The sequence below is a fragment of the Sturnira hondurensis genome, unplaced genomic scaffold, assembly GCF_014824575.4.
Source record: "Sturnira hondurensis isolate 20B ecotype Veracruz unplaced genomic scaffold, ASM1482457v3 Scaffold0012467, whole genome shotgun sequence".
Lineage (NCBI taxonomy): Eukaryota > Metazoa > Chordata > Mammalia > Chiroptera > Phyllostomidae > Sturnira > Sturnira hondurensis.
Window position 1 is genome coordinate 3,637,920 of NW_028085098.1, and position 21,695 is coordinate 3,659,614.

General features: G+C 37.3%; 1 pseudogene; it reads right to left on the reverse strand.

The window, feature by feature from the left end:
- Positions 1-1,643: 1,643 nt before the first annotated feature.
- LOC118997087 (FUN14 domain-containing protein 1-like) lies at positions 1,644-19,239 on the reverse strand (annotated as a pseudogene).
- Between the last annotated feature and the right edge of the window lie 2,456 nt (positions 19,240-21,695).

The window sequence follows — 21,695 nt, forward strand, 5'->3', positions numbered from 1 at the left end:
CTTTGCCAACAAATTCAAAAACATTTCTCTTGACTTTGCCAACCATTGTACCCATGTCAAAATTGAGACTCTGTTAACATAAAAGGATATCAAAACTTAATCACTGCAGAGAGTAGATCCAGTCAAACCCATCATTGGCAATGATGGACATTGATAGCAACCAGATTAATATTAAGGAGTTGTATGGGAAGCATTGTTCATTTTCCCTAAAAATTTGTCAAAAAATTAAGGAGAGCCAGAAAAAGATACAGTTCTGGAGTTAACAACCCTAGGTTTGAATTTTGATCATCAATTAACTAGCTATGAGAACTCGGAAATTCCTCTATTGCCTCGGGTGTGAAAAAGACCTAGAATAGTGTTTCTTAAACTTTAATGTGCATTTAGATTCCTTGGGATGTTGGTAAAATGCAGACTGACTGATTCAGTAGATCTAGGATCCAGCACTTCTAAGTCTCCGAGGTGGTACCCATGCTGTGAGTCCCAGACTACACTCTGAGTAGCAAATGGCCAGCTGGTTCTCTCCAAGTTACCTTGCAGATCTAGAAGCAAATAAATACATAAATTAATACTCATGAGATATTTCGAAGAACTCTATTAGTATGATGCTGAAGTCCAAATTTTATAAATCATCATATGAATGTGGATAGCACCTGACTAGATTTTCTATAATTTCACACCTTGATTACAGGAAAAATGCCAACCACCAAAGTAAGAGCTTCTGGAGTAATAATGCTACTGTTTCCCCCAAATATTATTCTCTGCCTATCAGATACTTTCTAACCTATCTCTAAAGTAACCCCAAATAAATTTAGTGACTATTAGAAGCTTTCCGATTTGCATTGCAGCCAGAAGATTATGCTTTTTAGATTTTTGCAAAATTTATGGAGCATAAACAATAGGTTGGTTATGTCAATGTTTTAATTGTCAAAATAGTTATTTTCTTTTAAAATATTTGTATTGTAGTAAGAGTTACTAATTTTCATCCTGAGACTGAATCATCATTCTAGCAAGTGACACAACATTAACAGATACATGCATGCTACTAATGAGAAATGCTCAGTTGAAGCCCTATCCCAAGTTACGTGAACAAATCAGGGGACCAGTATAGTGTGTCTGATGTAAGTGTATTGGTTTGTATACACCAAGACATGCTTATAAAATTAGCAAATGTTATGGTGAAAATATAGGCATAGATACAAATTTGGCTTGTTACTATTGTATTTTTTATTATTAAGTCTGTTTAATATATTTAATAATTCTAGTATTTCTGAATTTTTTCACAAAAGGGTATTAGAGTTCTTCAGTGTATTGGAAACATATCTTTTAAAAAAGTCAACCCTAATGTTGCAGCAATTATACAGTTTTGTTTATTGGCACTATAAAGCACAGCAAAGAACATCTGATTTAAATAAATGAAAGACATTTTTGCTCAGGAATATTTTGTACACATACAAGTCATTTTGTAGCAGATACTAATTTGCCAAACTTCAGAAGGCAACATGCTAACCTGTGAGTTTCATGTTGTCCAGCTAGTTGTTTCTTGCTGCCCTGGAGACTCTGGTGGCCTGTAATGTTGAGAGACCACCTTGTCACCACCACTTGTTTGCTCACAGGTGACTCCAATGTGGTAGAGCACTCATATCCTAAGATGCAAGGCGTAACAAAATGCCTCCCACAAACCCACTGGGTATCACAACATTCTGTTTGACAAATTCTGTTGCCTCTTCAATTATGTTGTTAATCTCACGTGCTGCCTTTATTTGCTCATTTCTTAATTTGTCTTTTTGCTTTCTATATACCTTTTAACATTTTTCCAGATGATCTGCACATAGTCAGTGTGACTAGCAATCCGAAGGTGAAGAAAGCCACCACCACTGCAATTGCTGCGAGTTTTCCAACTTTCTGAAACAAAAATCCTGCATACCAACCAGTCACCCCACCCACTACAATCTGGGTGGCTACTTAGTATTTTTTCTACTACAGGTCCAGAACTGTGGCCCAAAACATGATTCTACCAGAGGTGGTTCCTTGCATATTCTGTTAAATCCAACATTTCATGAGAGTCGTCATCACTGTCATATTCTTAGAGAGGGGATTTCCAGATTGCCATACCATTGGTGACCTGCATTGAAGGTGGTGTCACCCCATCCCTCCTTCCCACTACTTCACGAGCTGCTTTGGCCCAGGTGGAAGTCTATCATCTGTTTTTTCTTCTTTCTCTTCCTCCAAGCATGTTCTACTGTTATATTTTTAACTGGGTAGTTTTGTGAGTTTTCAAAGTGTTCGTGTTTTCCCTGAGAAACACAGTCTTTTGTGAAAACATGTCGCCTACTGGCAGTAACAACAAAATCAGGCTGTGGGCTCTCTTGAGGAAGTCATTTCTGTATCTCATTCCTCAGGGACTAACATCAGCAGCAAAGTCAAATTTGACTTCCTTGCAGTGTATGTGTAGGACACACTCACTCTGATGAAATGGAAAGAGGTGAATGGGAGTAGCTTAGCTTCTATTTTGCATCAGGCAACATAAAAATGTAAGATAGAGCTTCACTGACAATCACCAGTGCTTTCCTGTTAGGTATTTAAAAAGTTCCCATTTAGAATATAAATTTATTGAACATATATTTTTAAAAAACAATTTACTTATCTAAACCCACTAGCCAAAATACTAAAAATTTTTAGAGTCTTTGTTGTCTTAAACTATCTTATCATAATAATCCTCTAAAATTTGCACTGGCATGATTTTTTAAATGGTGTCAAATTAATGGTAAAAGCAATTCACTTAGAATTAGAATACATTGATTTGAAATCTGACTTTGAATCAGTCATCTAAACTTTCTAGGCCTCAATTTTCTGCCCTGCCTGGTGTAGCTCAATGGATTGAGTGACAGCCTGCAAAGCAAAGGGTTGTTGGTTTGATTCCCAGTCAGGGCAAATGCCTATATTGCAGGCCAGGTCCCCCGTACGGCATGCATGAGAGGCAACTGCACATGTTTCTCTCCTTCTCTTTCTACTCCCTTTCCTCTCTAAAAATAAATAAATACAATCTTTTAAAAATTTTTAAATTTTCTGGGCCTCAATTTTCTTATCTATACACTCTTATCTATCTAAACTGTTAGTTTAGATATTAGCTTAGATATTTACCAAGGTCCCTATCAGACCTGCACTTCCTTGATCAATTTCCCAATGATTTTTCCCATGTTTACTTATAAATCCCAATCTATTCTCACTACTTTTCTTTACACAAGTTGATTTTACATTTAATGTTTTTTATAACTAGGTGCTTTCCCTTTAGAAAGCCCACACAATGTTTCCTATCTGATGATGTTTGGACTTTATAACCTAATAAGCCTCCAGAACACTGAAGAGAGACTCGAAGAGAATGAACAGATGGGCAAAGGCAGTGTGCATCTGCTCCTTCAATCTTGTGTTTTGGTGGGTTTGACTTGTTAGGGAGCTATGATTTTTGGAGAGGAGTTCAAATTGACCACAGATAATTGTTTTTTAGAAGCCATTGGCTCAAGGAGGTACACAGCAGGAAGGTGAAATCCAGCAGTTCATCGAGGCTGGCTTCTCTCCTACATACAGCCTTGTGAGATCAATCATGTGCCTCTCTGCCCCACCCTTGGCTACAGTGGGAATATTTACACCATGGAAATCAGCAAATGCTACAAATTGGGGTACTTATTGGAGCCAGTTGTTAAACATCTGTAAACATTAAAACTAGGTGTTGTATATACACATGTACACACAAAAACAAACAGATCAATACCATCCATCTTCAGAATTTTTAAACATCTTTGTTAAAGCAAAGAATAAGACTAGAAATCCTCTTCCCCAAATGCCTATTTGTTAATGATTTTTTTTCCAATTAAGTATGTCCTCAAAGTTAATTCTTTAAAAATATGTGTGATGTATAATTATTTCCTATAGTTACTAAAAGAATAATATTCATAAATGCATTAAAATGGATTATGAATAAAAGGAAACAATCATTCATGTTTGCATAATCCAAATTATTATAATGAGTAATATTATAGGTAATATATCACTGTTGTTTTTATTTTTTCTCTATATAATCTTGCGGAAGTGCAATAATTTGCTTAATCATTACTCTGTGGTTTAGGTTTCTTCTCAGTTCTACCCTATGATAAATTATATTATATTAGAGAAGTTGATATGTAACTTTGATGGCAGAGAAAGGGTAGAATTATAGATGATTTTTTTGGACACTGTATCCTCTGAATTATTGGCATGGTGGGGGGAAAGATGGCATGAACAGCTGAATCATGGCCAGGGAAAACTCAGCTGTCCATAGATAGAACAGATCGGAGAACCTGGATATTTATAAAAGTCATATGAATTGCTAACTGAATTACATGTGTGGGTGTGATGAGATCTGCCGCCAGGTGGTTTTTTTAAAAGCTTGCCAGGGTTTAAATCAACCCTATCATCAGGATCAGAGTAGATGACATGCCAGCTATTTTTTCTCTTGCACCATTTTTGGACCTAATTGAGGACACCTGCTAGGGATATTCGTTACCTGATGTGTATCTAGGCAAGCAACACCATCAAGGAGAGTTTGGTAACAGCAACAGCACAACCTTTAATGGAGAACCTTTAGCAGTTGGGGGAGGCCAAGAATTTCTGTGTACTCTGGTTTGCCAAATCTACCTCCAGCTTGTTGGGTGGGCAGGTTTCTAAACCTATCCAGGCAGCAGATCAAGCCAACTGATCTGGTACATTGTGTTCCCTGATGGCTCTGTTTTGAATATATTTGTGTATATCTCCACCTGCTCAGTTCACCAAACCGAAGGCTCTGTTGTGGAATGCATTTTGTTCTACATTTATTAAATTCTTCATTTAATTTAACTCACTAGGCATTTAATGTGCAATTGCCCATTGCAAGGCAGGATGAAGTTGTTGTAATCCCCATTTCCCCATTTTTTTTCAGATTGATAGTCTAATAGAAGTGATAAGAGTATTAAAATACCCAGGATATATAAGGTACATGAGATAGAGCCTACCATACGGTTGCCAATAAGATATGGAGTCAAAAAACAAATAAATATGAATGAAAATATGTGGGAATAATGCTTTTATGAGGAGAGTGGCATGACATATTTCATCTAGTAAATATAGAATAAAAGAAATCTAAGGAGAAGGAGTTTTATAGATGAGCAAGGAGCTAATAACAATCATTTATGATTATATATTTTCAAATAAAAGGATTTCACGTATTTTATTATAGTTAAATAAAGTAGGAATAGGAGACACCCTAAATTGGCTAAGCATAGGTTTGAAGAATAGAGATAGAAGTGTTTCTGATAGTCAGTTGTTGCTAGACCACAGAGGGCATCTTAATTTGGATTCCTCTTATAGCAGTTCCTAAAATAAAGAATTTGGGTAGTCTATTTGGAAAGGAATCCCAAGAAGTAGAGTCAAGGGAGTAGAAAATGAACCGGGGAAATTAGGAAAGTTAATGAAAAAGTATGAATAAATAAAGAAACAAGTTACCCTCAGGGCCAGGAGTAAGGTAAAGTAGGGGAAGCACTGACCTAGGATGCAGAATTTAAGGGGTGCCAAACACTCAGTAGTCCAAATACACAACATTTTAATGAAATATTTTTAGAATATCAAAATTAACGCAAAAATTTATGATACAAAATTGTCCAAATTTAGATAAAGACATGATCTGACAGTGCTGTGTTTAGCCATATTGGAGCCTGAGGAAAAGAAAAAGTGTATAAAATTTTAAAAATTATGTGTTTTCTAAAATAGCGTATTTTGTGCAAAACACTAAAGAAACTGAAAAATATTGAAAAATCATAAAGTAGGTGTGTTAAAACTCACACCATTATTTTTAGTGTAAACATTTTATTTATATCAATACCATATTTCCTCATAATTCTACATAATTTTAATAAAAATAAAATATAAAAAATAAAAATAAAATAAACACATCAATAATATTTCATTAAAACAATTAACCATAAAAAAATACAAAACAAGGCCCTGGCCAGGTGGCTCAATTGGTTGGAGCACTGTCCCATACACAGAAAGGTTGTGGCTGTGATCCCCGTCACAGCACATACCAAGGATGTGGGTTCCATCACCAGTCAGTGGGAGTTCAGGAGGTCAATGTTTCCTCTCACATCTCTCTCTCTCCCTCTCTGCCCCCCTCTTTTTCTCTCTCTAAAACCAATAAACATATCCTCAGGTGAAGATTTTTAAAAAGTTAAAAAATATATAAATGTTATATAGGAGCATACATATTTTTAATACATTTATTGGGATGATATTAATTAATAAGATTATGTTTCAAGTGTACAATATTACAAGGCATCATCTGTATATTGCATTGTTTGTTCATTACCCAAAGTTTAGCCTCCTTTTGTCACCACATGTATGACTCCCTTACTCTCTTCTACCATCCTCTACTTCCTTCTCCCCTGGTATTGTTGTCCACAATATTGCTGTCCATGTCAATGAATTTTGTGTCTGTTTGTTTTGTTCATTTATTTGTTACTTTATGTTATTGTGCACATGGGAGCAAAATCATATGGTTTTTGTCCTTTGCTGTCTGGCTTATTCTGCTCAGTATGATATTCTCAACATCAATCTACGTTGGAAAATGACAATATTTATCTTTTCTATGGCTGAGTAGTATTCCTTATATATATACATACCACATTTCATTTATTCAATCATCTATGGGAAGAAACTTCAGTTTTTTCAATGTCTTGGCTACTACAAATAGCACTGTAATGAACAGAGGGCTACATATAACTATATGAACAACCTTTTAAATTTTTTTCTGGTAGTTGCCCAGAAGAGGGATTGCTAGGTCATATGGTAGCTCTATTTTTATTTTTTAAGGGACCTCTTACTGTTTTTTATAGTAACTGTACCAGTTTACATCCCCACCAGCAGCATAAGAGGGTTCCTTTTTCTTCACAACCTCTCCAATACTTGTTATTTCTCAGGTTGTTGATTGTTGTGGACCTCTCTGCCTGGTTTCAGGAATTGTAACCCTAACACTGCCCCTTGTTCCCTGTGGCTAAGGCTGTGAGTGAGCTCCGGAATGTGAGCCACAGGAGACAGATCTTGTCTCGTAGCAAACACTGCCCCAGTTTCCTCTCCCTTCCTCCAAGCTTGAGTTGGAAATCCATGATGGGTAAGTCTCCTCACAGTGGGGAGCAACCTAAGCCAGATTCAACCACTTGGGAGGCCATCATGGAAGGACTTCTGGGGGGCTGCAACAAAGAGCGAGAAATAGACCTGTCCCTCCCCAGCTATGTGACATAGCCCGAGTCCCCATGTCCTCTGGGAGAAGCACTTCCTGGCTCTAATCCCCTTAAACCTGAATACCTGATTGGGAGGGGTGCAGCTCCTTGCCTTGTCAGAGGGAATCCCAGTGGGGGAAAAATCTGGCATCACAAAGAATTTCTGAAAAGCCTGTGAAATCTGCTCTGCTAAGAGTGCTTTCATTCATATGTTAAGGGTTCAAGCAGGAAATGAGTACGTCTCCCAAACTTTCTTCAACCCCCTTTCCTGACAGACACTGACTCAGACTAAGCCGTCAGATTTCTTTGAAATGTTATCTTCTGTTTTATCCTTGCTGCCCTATATTCCTGGGTATTACAACCCCATAAAAGGCCTTGGAGGAAGGGGCTCAATGCCTTTTTCCCCTGAGAAACTGGCCACTGCTCATGGCCTTTCCCTTTTGAGGGAATGGCCACCTCTCTTACCCCAGAAGATCATGTCTCAGTCTTGTTCACTTTCATCTGTGGCAGATGGGGGGACTTGTGGGAAAAGTTGCCCCCACAGTTGATAGCAGCCATTCTAACAGAGTACTGGAAGTCCTAGCCAGAACAATCAAGTAAAAGAAAGAAGTAAAACATCCATATTGGGAATGAAGAAGAAAAATTGTCCCATTTTGAGGAAAACATGATTCTTTATGTAGGAAACACCAAAGACTCCACCAATAAACTATTAGAAACAGTAAAGAAATAAAGTTGAAGGATACAAAATCAATGTGCAAAAACCCTTTACACTCAGAAGAAATGAGAAAAATTCTCTTTGCATTTACAACAACAAAAAATACCTAGGAATAAATTTAACAATGGATGTGTAAAACCTATACACTGAAAACTCAAGACAAATGAAAGCAATTGAAGATTACTCTCCATGTTCATGGATTGGAAGAACCAACATAGTTAAAATGGCCATTATCAGCCAAAGCAAGATACAAATTTAATGCAATCCCTGTCAAAATCCTAACAAGATTCCTCAAAGAAATAGAAGAAAAAATCATTAAATTTGTATGGAACTACAAAAGATGCCAAATAGCCTAAGCAATCCTGAGGGAAAAACAAAATTAAATTAAACTAAAAAAAACCCACAAAGCAGAAGATATCAAACCCTGACTTTAAATTATACTATAATAATCATTACATAATTCTTTTGTCTAAGGCTCTAGTTTGGCTTGGCAGGGCACAGGTTACCACTGTGGGCTTTATCCTGCTGGGCATCATCTGAGAATTATCTTACTGAGGAGTTAGAAGGCCAGAGTATTTATCCACCAACTCTTTTCCCTTACTGGGTGGGATTATTCCTGAGGGTGTTAACTCTCTACTACTCCAGACATACTTCTGGGGTACCAAAACTTGTAGAAAAGACACCACCATTGTTCATTATAGAGAGCTTTGATGTGTACCCAAGGACCACACATTTTTATGCCTTGGGCCCTGTGTAAATACTGAAAAGTCCATTTAAAAGTGTGAAACAGTTGATAAAGCCTGGTTTATAAATATTTTTTGAACTCATTATATATAGTAAGTTGGGTAATGAGGAAAACAGGAGACAGGAAGGCAATTTAGAGGACACTGAAATAATTTAGTCGGGAGATGATCTGGGCTCGAACTAAGAGTGTATTTATGGGTCTAGAAATAAAAAAGAGGGGGCAAGAAAGTATGGCAGAACTTAATCACTGGGTCTTGACCACCAAATGAGAATAGGGGAAAAAGGAGGGAAGATGTGGTTTCTCACTGATCATTAAGATAATAAGAATTCTGTTCACCAAATCAATAGCTTCAGCGAAAGGGCAAACTTGGTGAGTAGAGAGATTTGAATTTGCACATGTGTAGGGGACAAAGATCCAGAGTGGACACACACATACATGAGCACACACAAAAAAAACCCCTAAAAATATGATTTGGAGGGGTAAGAACTTTCAGGACTCCTTCTTGCCTGAGTTGATGTTCCTGGGAGAACATCCCCTTTGAGGGAAAGGCTTGGGGGACAAAGACACGTGGAAGAAGGAAGATAATCAGTCAAGGCTTCTCACACTGGCCTGTGCATGCTACTGGTACTGACCCATGGATTGCTGATGACTCATCCACAGGCAAATGCAGAGCACAACCTGTGGGAGGCAAATGCAGGGCAACCTGTGGGAGCATTCACAGCAATTTGGCCCTGCTGCCAGATCCTGTGCTGAGCCCTGTGTAGAGGCACATGAGGTTAAGGAGTCTCCAGGTGAGATACAGCCCAGCTGAAAACTGGGCTACAGCCTCGTGAGATACTGAGCCCGTGGCACCTAACTAAGTTACACCTAGATTCCTGACTCCCAGGAACTGTAAGATAACATTTATTGTTTGAATCTACTAGGTTTTGAGACAATATTAATGGTCTCAAAATGACCATATTAATAACTAATATGGTCACTGTCAACTGGTACATTGAAACAGAGTTATACTACAAAAATGTCTTGCTTGAATTGGGGGTCAGGTAGTAGGGCAGAGAAAATATAAGTTTTCAATATTATTGAGATATACAATGTCCTTCCCTGTATAACACCTCTTTCCTGGAAAGGGGCCATTTATGTAGTTAGAAGGCATTAGTCCTGACTGGATTTGTGAAGGAAAAGGTTGCTGCCATCAGTGTTTACCCTACCTTCTATGTAAAGGCCGCATTACTTGCCGAGTGTAAGAATCTGAGAGATCTTACTACTCAGCCATGGTTGGTGACTACTTTCAGCCAGACATGCCTCTCAGCTTGTGTGTTCCAAGACATCTGTTTGTCTAATTCATTAATGACTGTTAGGTAGGGATCTTCCAGAAACGACAAATTCGGGTGATGTGCAAGGGTGTACTTGAAGATAAGTTCATGACTCATGTCTTATAGAAATAGCTTTTTCTGGGACTGGGATCCACAAGTATGTGGACCTTAACTCTCCAGCATTCTCAGAAGCTACAGAGTGTGCTTACTATAAACCAGATGAACTTGTAAGGGATTTTAGGGAAGGCAAAATTTTACCTTTACTGTTTTTATTTCAGCTAAACCTGAGAAATATGTTGACATAAGATAGATCAACAGTAGAAAGCACACATTTTATGTAATACAGGTTTTACATAAACTGAAGCCTTTATTAGGAATGAAGATACAAAAACATTGTGAAACGTATATGCCTTTGTATTGGGTTAAAGAGAGAAGAGACCATGTGGACAAGTAACTAAACTTCGTGGGGAGGCTGAAGTAAGATAAAGATTTTAACAAAATCTGCATATACAGAATTCTCTCAGTTTGAACTCATTCTTGATGAGATGAGATTGGACTTCTGGTATAGGATGTCCATCTTGCACATGGAAATTTCATCTCCTGCTTTTAAGAAAAAGGAAAATGGTCAGTATATTCCTTGTATTTGCTGTTTTACAAATTCTGTTAACTCAAAATAGTCAATATGCCCGAACAGCATATTTTGGAGTGGCATATTCTGAACCCCTTCAACATGTTATATGTTTTGATGAATAAGTCATGTGGCATAGGGGTTGACTTACCACTGTTCTTGGCTGGGGCTAGACATCTACTCTGAGACTCATAACATAGATGTAACCCTCTCCCACCTCCACATTGGGCCCATTCCTTATTTAGGGTCTTCTAGGTGTCTTGGTGTCTTGGAATTCTGAAAAAGGAATGTTTCACAGCAAAGTTTCAGAAGCCCATTTTCAACTCTAACTGCTAACAAAGGAAAGCTCTTGGTGGATGACAACAGGAAGAACAACTAACATATTTCTCCATCAAAGGGAACACCCAGTGCTTACTGAAGTGCTGTGTCCTACATGGTCTCTAGGGAGGCATGAGAGTGGTGTCCTTGAGTTGCACTCAGGTTGAGGCTGAGTCATCTCTGGATTCGTTCTTACCTGTGTGGGTTTGCCATCCTTTCCATCTGAATTCCCATTCTGTAAGTTTCTTTATGTTCTGAGAATTTCTTATTATTTAAAAAGGAGTGAAGACTTTCTTCAAAAGCTATGGCCTCTGCTCTAGGTTTATGAAACTGAAGCAATAAAATAAAAGAGAAGAATTGAATATTTTTAAACTTCTAAATTTCTTCTTTCCTGAGGCCACAAATGCACAGTGACAAGCTGACCGGAAGAGGTAGGAAGGAAGGGTAGAAAGAATTAAGGAGAAGAGAAGAAATGTAATGACACAGCTTAATTCCTCAAATGTATAATTTTGCACAAATACATAAATAATTTTATTGACTACAAAAGCTATTTATGATGCAACCATTTCTATGAACAGTGATTTATAAATGATGTGTATGGTTTTGTGTCCTTAAAGTGGTAAAGTCCTACAGGTTAGTGGTCCCCAGATAATCACTGAAGTCAAAACATCATCTCTGCCGCCTCACATGTCCAGGGTGCCCCTGGGATTCCCTCAGGCTATAATAACAATAATTACTGCTATTTGTTGAACACTGATGCTATTAAAAACTATACATTAAGAACTGTGTGATTTTTTTCTATAATCAATATCCTCCACCTGTAGCAGATAAGTATTATTTTCTCCATCTTGCAAATGAAGAAGCAGATGCTCACAGAGGTTAAGAAACTTGTTGAAGATCTTCCAGGTAGAAAGTACATACTCAGGTCTGCCTGGTTCCAGAGGCATTGATCTTTTTGCTCTACCATTGGATTAGCTTGTATTTCCCTCAGAAGTAGAACCTGAGGCAGCCTGAGGTAAGGCTTTGAAGTGGCTGAGATTTTACCCACTTGCAAGCTAAGTTAGTCTACCACACTTTCACGGATGTCTGCAGAATATAGGAAATTCCAGTGTCAGACACAGAGGTCCGATTACTCAAACACAATAAGCAGCAAGAGCATGGGCATATGTTGTCAGTTTTCCTTACTCTCAAATCCAAAAGGAGCTACATGGATCATCCCAAGTAGATGTCTGTTTGGGCACTAGGTGGCATTTCAGAAGAACCTTAAGCTTCAGAAACCCAAATTGCATATTGGGCAGGTATGCCCTCCCTTTAATCACAGGTGACATTATATTATTTTTATGAATAGTTAGCATGCTTACCCTGTCCTCCAGAACTATCTTATCTATCTTATAACAATACAGGCAAATCTGTCCTCAGCTTCAGATGGAGATAATCTATGTGTCTTTTAAGGCTGCTCAGTATCCAAACACTCTTGAAAAGGTAATCCAGAACAAAGGCAGTTAGGGCCTCACTCATAAAATGTGTAGAAATATGAGTCACCCATGACTAATTTTCTTTGAATACTTTATTCTTCATAAGTAGCAATAGGGTTGACTGCTGGTTGAGCCATATATAGATGTTTTATTGCCTTAATAAGGCATATATCTTCGATACATGGGAACACAATTTCTGACCTTGAATGAGACAAAAGGTACATCCTAGACATACAAGAACATGTCTAAAATACCTGGGTGAACACCAACTTTAAATGGAGAGGGAGGAGAGAGGTTTGGGGATGGATTCATGGAGAGAGCATGTGAGAAAGAGGAAACAGAGACAGGGAGAAAAACTCAGAGGGAAAATTAGAAATTATATGACATATTCAGAAAATGATTTGGAGGTATAGAGAGCATAAGTGAATGGGTGGCTAGAAAGATGAATTGAAGGAAGAAAGGATGGAAAATAAAGACAAATATATTTATATATATAAATATAAATGGGTAATTCATACATAAATACTTATATGAATAGAGAGCTTAAAAGAGTAAGGGAAAGAAAGGAAAAGAAAGACAGAGACATGAAATAAGATACTAACTCATATGGACCAAGATAGTGTCAAGGACACAAATAGAGAGAATACACAGAGATAAAGAGGTACATGAAGATGAAGAGAAAGACAGAGAAAGAACATGGTGAGAAGAACAGGTGGGGAGTGAGATGAAGAGGGCAAGAAATGAAGAAATAGATGGATAAGCACACAAGTGAAAGAGATAATTAAAGAGAGAGAAGAAGTAAGATAATATGGATTTGAACTCTGTATTCAGGTCTAGGGTTTAGTTCTCCCACAGTCCAGCTGCATGGTTTTGCACAAGTTACTTTCTTTATCTGTCAAATGAGAATAATATTAATAACACTGACACCACAAGGTTGTCTGAAGTCTGAATTGAAATAATCCTCATAAATGCTTAGCAAGCTGGCAGCCCATGGTAATGCCATTACACAGAAAGATAACTTTTTACAATCAGCTGAGATGCCATCCCTATAAATCTTAGAGGCCTCAACATTTTCAGCACTCACATTAAATTTGTGTTTCCCATTGGAGCCACAGCTGAGTCTGGCAGATGTGTCAAACTCCGATAAAGCCAACGCTGGCATACAACATTCAAACAGCAATTTATGCAAACAGGATCTTCTCATTATGTTATCCCTCTGTAATCCATAATTATTGTACTGAATGAGTCTGAGGTTGTCTTCATCTCCACGAAATGAGGTCACACTACTTATACGGCAAATTAAAGGCAAATTGAGCAGATCATCTGTGTAAAATAAGAAACATGCAGTTTTCGGAGCACTGACACAGTGCTAAATGAGTTGATTTCCAGTCGAAACCAAGTATTTGTATAATTTGGTTTAGCATCCCAACATTCAGATGAAAACCCACACTCTTTACAGACTCGTTACTCTTTTACTCTTCAGAGTTAGCATTGATGAAGAGGAATTACTTCTTGAGTCTCATGATTTCAGTTTTAAACTCAAACACATAATTTTTTACAGCTCATTCTTACTAAAGAAAAAAGTATTTCTGCCTAAGTTATTTTGATTTGTCACGTTATGGTAAAGTATTTCTAAATAAAGTGACATGAGAAGCATGATCTGAAACCTTTGGTTCCATCAGAATGCATCAAGGACTCTTTATGACCCACTTTTATCATTATTCTTCATGCACCCCAGCATTTCCATTTCAAAGGGCAGTTAATATAATTTCTAGCACACACTTGATTTAAGGTTCCTCACTTTTTTTTTCCAATTTTTTTATTTAATTATTTTTCAAGTACAGTTTTCTGTCTATTACTCACTTTTAATGAAGGTGGAATGAATAAAACATATCTCATTTAGATGAAATTATCTGGGTTTTTTTTCACTTGCTTCTTTGAATCTCTATTCTCTTCCCCCTGGTCCACCTTTTAAGTAAACAATTACACAGACGGTATAATCTGAAGACCAGCATGGTAATGCATTTCAAAATGCTTTTCTATCCCCTTTCCATTAAATAACCTCTAGTCAGAAACCTTACCATTGTATCACCTTTCATTGGGCTTGAATAGACTTCCCTTCATAGGTTCTATTTTAAAATGTGAACCTTCCTTACTAGAAACAGTTGGTTTATGTTTGAAGCAAATTCATTTTATTGGGGTCATTTGCTGTTCTAAGTACTTAGGTCCATCAAACTTTATTAAACCAACTTCTGTGGTGAATTAGGGGAGTGACACAGTAGAGATTTGAGACCCGCCACTCATTTATTCATTCATTTACCAATTGTTTATTGAGTTCATACTACCTGTCAGACAGTGTGCTATGCACTGGGTATGCAATATTAATTTGTCCTTGTGGAAATTTAATGAGGGAGATTATTGGTGTTTAAATAATCACAGAATCAATAACTGAAGATTGAAATGACCTCAGTGAAAGAGGGTTGCAAGAAGTTACAATGGCTTGAAAAGATCTATAGTACTAGAAGTTCACCAGAAATCAACTTTTCTAAGGCCATGTGCTATCCAGGACAGCAAACTTATGTTTAATGGGTCAGATATTCTCAAACAAGAAGCAGACACTTTTGCGGAGAGGTGACAGAGGGTAGCTGAATGGGACAGAGAGTTCAGTACTGAGATTGAAGTTTGCCTTGCAACTAGGTTCCAAATTATGATTTACCTGGCTCAGATAGTTGCTTCTGACTCATGCATGGTGTCTTTCCACTTCCCTTCCAGACACCATTTCTCTTTTTCATCCCTCTCATACCCTCATTCTGAGGCTCTCCTGCCACATGCAGGGCCTGGTAACAGAGCAGTATGCATTTATGATTTGCCCTTTCTTGGATATCCAACTCTTTTAGCTCAAAATATGAGTTATATGAATGCAATAAAACAACTTCCTCTGAGATGGATATTATTAGGACTATTGAATAAATAAGAAAATGGGATCATAGTGGATTAATGATTTATCCAATGTCACAAATGTAATATGTGGCTATTTGCAGATTTGAACCCAAGTTCTTTTAGAGTAAAAACTTACATTAGAAATGTACTCTCTAAAACAAGGATATAAAATAAGAATATAAAGACAACACTTCAAACCACTTCAAATCATTTAGGATGACTCTAAATGTCTTCTTTGCATATGATTTTGTATGCAAAAGAGGTAAGACACAGGTTAGGTTATTTTATAGTAAAAACAGAATCCCAAATCTTGGTGCTTTAAAACACTAACAGTTTGTTTTTCATACATGTTATACATCTATTGCAGATAAGTTAGAGGCTCTGCTCATTTCTATTACACGTGATAGCAATCATCCTGGCACACATTGCTTTTCACTATGCCAAAGGGGAAAATAGAGCTTTAGAATGTCTTGCAATTATGTATCTAGCCTAAAAGTGACACAATGTCAGTTTAGTTCATAATTCTTTGGTCAGAAGCAGTCAAATGTCCCTATGTTCTCTGCTAGAAGATGCAAGGCATAATATTTGGCAAGCACTAAAGACTCTCACAGATAAAATAATTTATACTTCTTTTACATGGTCATTTATTCATCAATTACTTATTGGGTACTTACTATGTGGCAGGATCTATGAACATAACAATACAATAGTCTGTTATTGGTGTAAAACAATCATAGAATTTCAGTGACATATATAATATATATTTATTTCTCTATTATGTATGTGTCAGGTGGTTGGAATCTGGTTGATCTGGGATAGGTTGGATTCAGCTGATCAAGACTTGAACCAATAGGTTGTACAGGTTGTATGAGTCTGTGACATATAGCTCCTCTTCTCCTGGGACCACTGGCTACATGACACATACTTCTCATAACAATGGCAGAAGTATAAAAGTAGTGAGTGAAAACATACAATGCTTTGTAAAGTCTAGGCTTGGGACTGCCTCACTATCACACCTACCTACCTTCCATTGACCAAAGGAAGTCTCATGACCAAGTCCAACAACAAGGAAGCATAGAAGTATAATTGGCCTTTCCTGGGATAAACTGCAAAGAGTGTAGATTCAGAAAAAGGACAATTGACTGGTAACAATAATGCAATCAATAAAGGCAGAGATCAGACTAAAATCTTCAACTTCATAGAGTTTATATGCTATAGACAAAGGGTTGATAAACTATAAACTATGTAAAGTTTTAGATAAACATAACTACATAGGAGAAGATAATAAAGCGAGAAAGGGGATTAGAGAGAATGATGATAGGAATAGTGGTGAAAATTTTAGAAGAATATCCAAGAAGGAAGACCTTACAAAACAACCTCTTGAGTTGAGTAAATTGAGTAAATTGAACAATTGAGTAAATTAATTAAAGGAAGTGAGTGAGACATCCCTGAAGATAGCTGAAGAAAACCAGAGGAAACAATCAGCTGCAGAGGCTGTGGTGGAATTTACCTGGCATGTTTGAATAGCAGAAAGAGGGTTTAGGTAACTGAGCAAAGTGAGTGAGGAGAATACCAAAAATGTGAGCACAGATTGTTCGGGGTCAGTAAAACATGTTATCTTTTAAGTTGGAATAAGGTGAATGTCCACTGGAGAATTTCCAGAAAAAGTGTGCTACGGTCTGCTTCTACTTTTTACTGGATCACTCTGGCTAACTTACTGAACATGGACTGGTGGGGGTGTGGAGACAAGCTAAGAAGCCATCATGCAATAGACAGGTGATAGACAATGGTGGCTTAGAAAAGGGTTTTAGCAGCAGATGTGATAATAGTCACTGAATTGATTAGATTCTGAAAATATTTCATAGTTGAGTCTGTCAGGTTTGCTGACAATCAGATTTGCAGAATAGGAGAGAATGGCAAGGAGTGTGGTTCAATCAACTGGATAAAAAAAGAATTCCAGTTTTCCGAGATGGAAAAGACTCTATGAAGAGCACATGAAAAATAAAGATCACGGTTCATTTTGGGACCCTAAAGCACCTATCATTCATCCACATTAAAAAGTAAGCAGGCTGTCAAATAGTGAGATGAGCAGAGGGAGGTTCAGGCTGAAGAGATAAATTTTGAGGTCTTCTCTGCATGCTTGTATGTAGTTTTGAACTATTTAAGGCCATAAGGTTGAGACCCACCAAAGAATGGATTTGGATAAAATAATGGCAAAAGCCAAGACCTGAACTCTGGGGCACTTCTAATTTCCGATGCCAAGAAGATAGTGAGGAAACAGCAACAGAATCTTAGAATAAATGACTAGGGCATAGGTGAGAAACAATGAGAGTGTGAAGTCACAGAAATTAAGCGATGAAATGTTTTCAAGGAGAAGGGACTTTACAGCATTGTTCAGAGCTACCCATATGTCAGGTAAGATCACTGTAAGGTTGAGCAACATGCAGGTCATTGATCACTTTATGAGACAGATTAGTTGGAATAAGAGGATAAAAGCTGGGTCAAAATGGGTCTAAGACAGAATGGGACAGGAGCAATTGGTGACTGAAGATAGATCACACCAGGAGTTCTATAAATAGAATAAAAGGCTTTGTTCATTGGAGGTTGATGAAAGAATCAAGGGGAAATCATTTTTAAGTAAATGGTAGAAACAATCATGAGACCTATTAGAGCAGGAAAAAATAACAGAGAAGAAGGAAAAGTTACTGAATTGATGGCCTTCAGCAGTGAAAATGATAGGTTGTGTGTACAAAGGGAGGGGTGGGCTTTATCCAGGCACATGGACTTTTCATTACAGTATCTAGAGGGAAGGCAGAGTGATCGGAGACAGAGACAAGTGGAAGATGTATTGACAGAAGCTGGGTGCCTCTATTCTCTCAGTGAGAAGGAAAACATTTGTTCATTGTCCAACTAAGGTAGCTCAAATCAAACACTTTCCAAAAGCCATACTTGGTGCTCTAATGCCAAACAAACACACAGCATGTTGGAAATATTCAACACAGGGATAGAGGTTGGGGCCCATAGAGGTAACCAAGGTCATCTATAGCAAAGGTGGCCTGCAGGTGCTTTTGTGGTTTGGAACAGCTGGAATTGTGAAAGATCACAGGTCTTGTCTTCCTGCAGAAGCTATTGAGTATCAGAGCTGCCTGGTGTTTAGAATATCATTCCTCTGCTGCTTGAGTTTATGACTATAAGAAAAATGTTTACTTACCTAGAGTAACGAATGTCTGGATACCTAATTGTACTTCTAGGGAGTGAATAATGGGTTGCTCTCCAAAACAAGATTGTAGACAGTTCCCTTCCTAAGAGTTGCTAGAATCCAAGCCACTATTGAAAGGGCCGTTCTGAAGATCTACATGAGTTGTTTTGCTCGTAGCTTTGTATGGCCTTCCTGAGCTCTATATACCAACTTTTTGCCCTAACTCTTCAAGTAGCTTAGATGCTACCTTTCTGAGAATACCTTCTTTTTATGCCAATTAATGAAAAATCAACAATTAAGTGATACTTAGAAACACTTATTTCCCCTTCTGTATTATCACATCTTTGAGAGCAGAGTGTTCCATTCTTTGAGGCATCCAGTGAAAGCCTACCTTATACAGAATATACATTTAATAAATCAATGGATGGACAACTTTTTTACTTCCATCAGGCATAATTAAAATTTGGTTAAAAAGGACACTGAGCAATTCTTAAACGTTAGCCCCAAGTCTGTTTAGAACAATAGCAAATGTCTGATTTTTTAAAAGACACCTTTTAATTTAAAAGTCTAGTTTTAAATTATTTTTATGACAGTTTATGTTAAATTTTACCTGCTTTGCCCATGGCTGTAGATGACAGATTTCTGTTTTAATTATGCAGCCAGTAATTACCACAAATGTGTTGAAGCTCATTTTTTCTTCTTTTAGCTCTCTTGGAAGTGAGCAGTGTTTGCTATTATCAAGTTCTCCTGGAAATGACAGTGATATATGGTAAAAAAAATTAATGCCTGCCAAGAAGAATAAGATTCACGAATCTCCCCACAGTTTTAGTGTATGAGGAATACTAAACATGAGTGTGATTGCCCAGGCTTTGAATATCTTTATTCTCTGCCTATGCACACTGGGCAAAGGTAATTCGCTTTCTTCAGTAAATTTTGTGAATCAATAAAACACCCTTTTGCTTAGTGGCTTAAAAACACAATTTTTTATTTGCTTATGATTCCACCAATTGGCAATTTTGACTAGGATCAGCTGAATAGGTTTTCTTGTCTTGGCTGGGATTACTTATTTGTTTGTAGCAAGCAACCAGATTGGCTGGGGCTGGTTACTTCAAAATGACCTACACTGGGATAATTCATTTAAAAAGACTTAAAGTATATTTTATTGATTATGCTATTACAGTTGCTCCAATTTTTTCTCCCCTTTATTTCCCCCATTCCTACACTGGTCCCCACCCTCTAGCATTCCCCCCACCCCATTAGTTCATATCCATGGGTTGTACCTATAAGTTCTTTGGCTCTTCCATTTCCTATACTATTCTTAACCTCCCCCTATCTATTTTGTACCTACCATTTATTCTTCTTATTCTCTGAACCTTTCCCCCCATTATCTCCCCTCCTCTTCTCCACTGATAACTCTCCATGTGATCTCCATTTCTGTGATTCTGTTACTGTTCTAGCTGTTTGCTTAGTTTTTGTTTTTGTTTTAGGTTCAGTTGTTGATAGTTGTGAGTTTGTTGTCATTTTACTGTTCATCGTTTTGATTATCTTTTTCTTAGATAAGTCCCCTTAACATTTCATATAATAAGGGTTTGGTGATGATTATTAACTCCTTTAACTTGACCTTATCTGGGCAGCAATTTATCTGCCCTTCCATTCTAAATGATAACTGTGCCGGATAACTCATTTTGCTCCATGTGTCTCTTATTTCAGCAGGCTAGCCAGGGCAGTCTAGCTAGAAGAATGCAAACCTTTTCAAAGTCAGGACTCATAAGTGTGCTATGACTTCTCATACATTCTATTGACCAATGCAATCTCAAAGCCAGCGAGAATCAAAGGGAGGAGAAATAGATTCCATGTGTTGATAGGGGAAGCTAGAACATCATATCTAAGCAAAGTGTCTGCATACAAAGAGGTCATTTTTGCAACCTACCACACCAGCTGAAACATATAAAAATTTACATGTGCAAAATAAGCTCATTGGTTGAGGCTCTTGGTGTTAAGGACCCCAAACTACGGTGGGTTTGGCAGTGGAGTCAGAAGTAGCGCTGTTTTGCTATGCAGAATGAATGTACTCCCTTGTTGAAAATGAATGATGTGCTGTGACTTCTGAAATGAAAACTATTTCTACTGAAGTTTGTTACCACTTTAGAGGCAATAACAGGGCTTTGGTAGGGAAAATCAACATGATGAATAAATGCTCCCAAAATCTGAGTGGGGGCAAGTGTATATTCCTCCATCAGCATTTCTTTTTCCTTTTGGAAATACGATACTCCAAATCACTACGGCCCTATTTTCAGTTATTTGAACATAACCATAACTACAGTGTTAGCTGAAAGCTAAGGTGTTTAAAAATGTTAAGGTTATTTACATTTTTAGAGGGATCTGTTGATCTTTCAAAGACTTCGAGTGTCAAATATATAAAGCTATGATGGTGGAAGGAAAGACAGATGTTCTCACCCGTTTGAACAGAGTATTCTCTCTAACCTGTGGATAATACTCTGCTCATTTTACCCTAAGCTTTGAACCTTCTCTTAGTGTCAACCTTAAATTCAGATAAATAGAATGCCATCCAAAGCATTTTCCCCATACTTTCAATGGAAGGTAATATTGGAGGTGATGGCAGTGTGGTGCCCAGTGCTGACCGTGCTGCAGTGTCATCCTATACAGATGTGAACTTGTGTTGCGTTTCTCTTTCTGCACAACCTTCCTTGTTTCTGTCAAATTTGTAAGCTACATTCTCAGTACTTTCTAGCAATTCTTGAAACTACTCAATAATAAAAAAAAATCCCTCTTCCTAATATGCCCTTTGCTAATAAATCCCTTTTCTGATAAGTTAACTAAACACATTTTATTTGTTTGCAACTAAAAACTGTATGATTAATTTTAAAATGTTTTTTTAATTCTCTTCAGTCTTTCTTACTTCTCACAGTAGTCAAAATGTTTATTTTAGGGGGATCAAATGTTTATCTTGGAATTAAAGCCACATTGACATAGGTTCACAATGACTTTTTTTTTTAAATCCTCACCTGAGGACATATTTTTCCTGATTATGCTTTTATTTTATTTTTCATATTTTTAT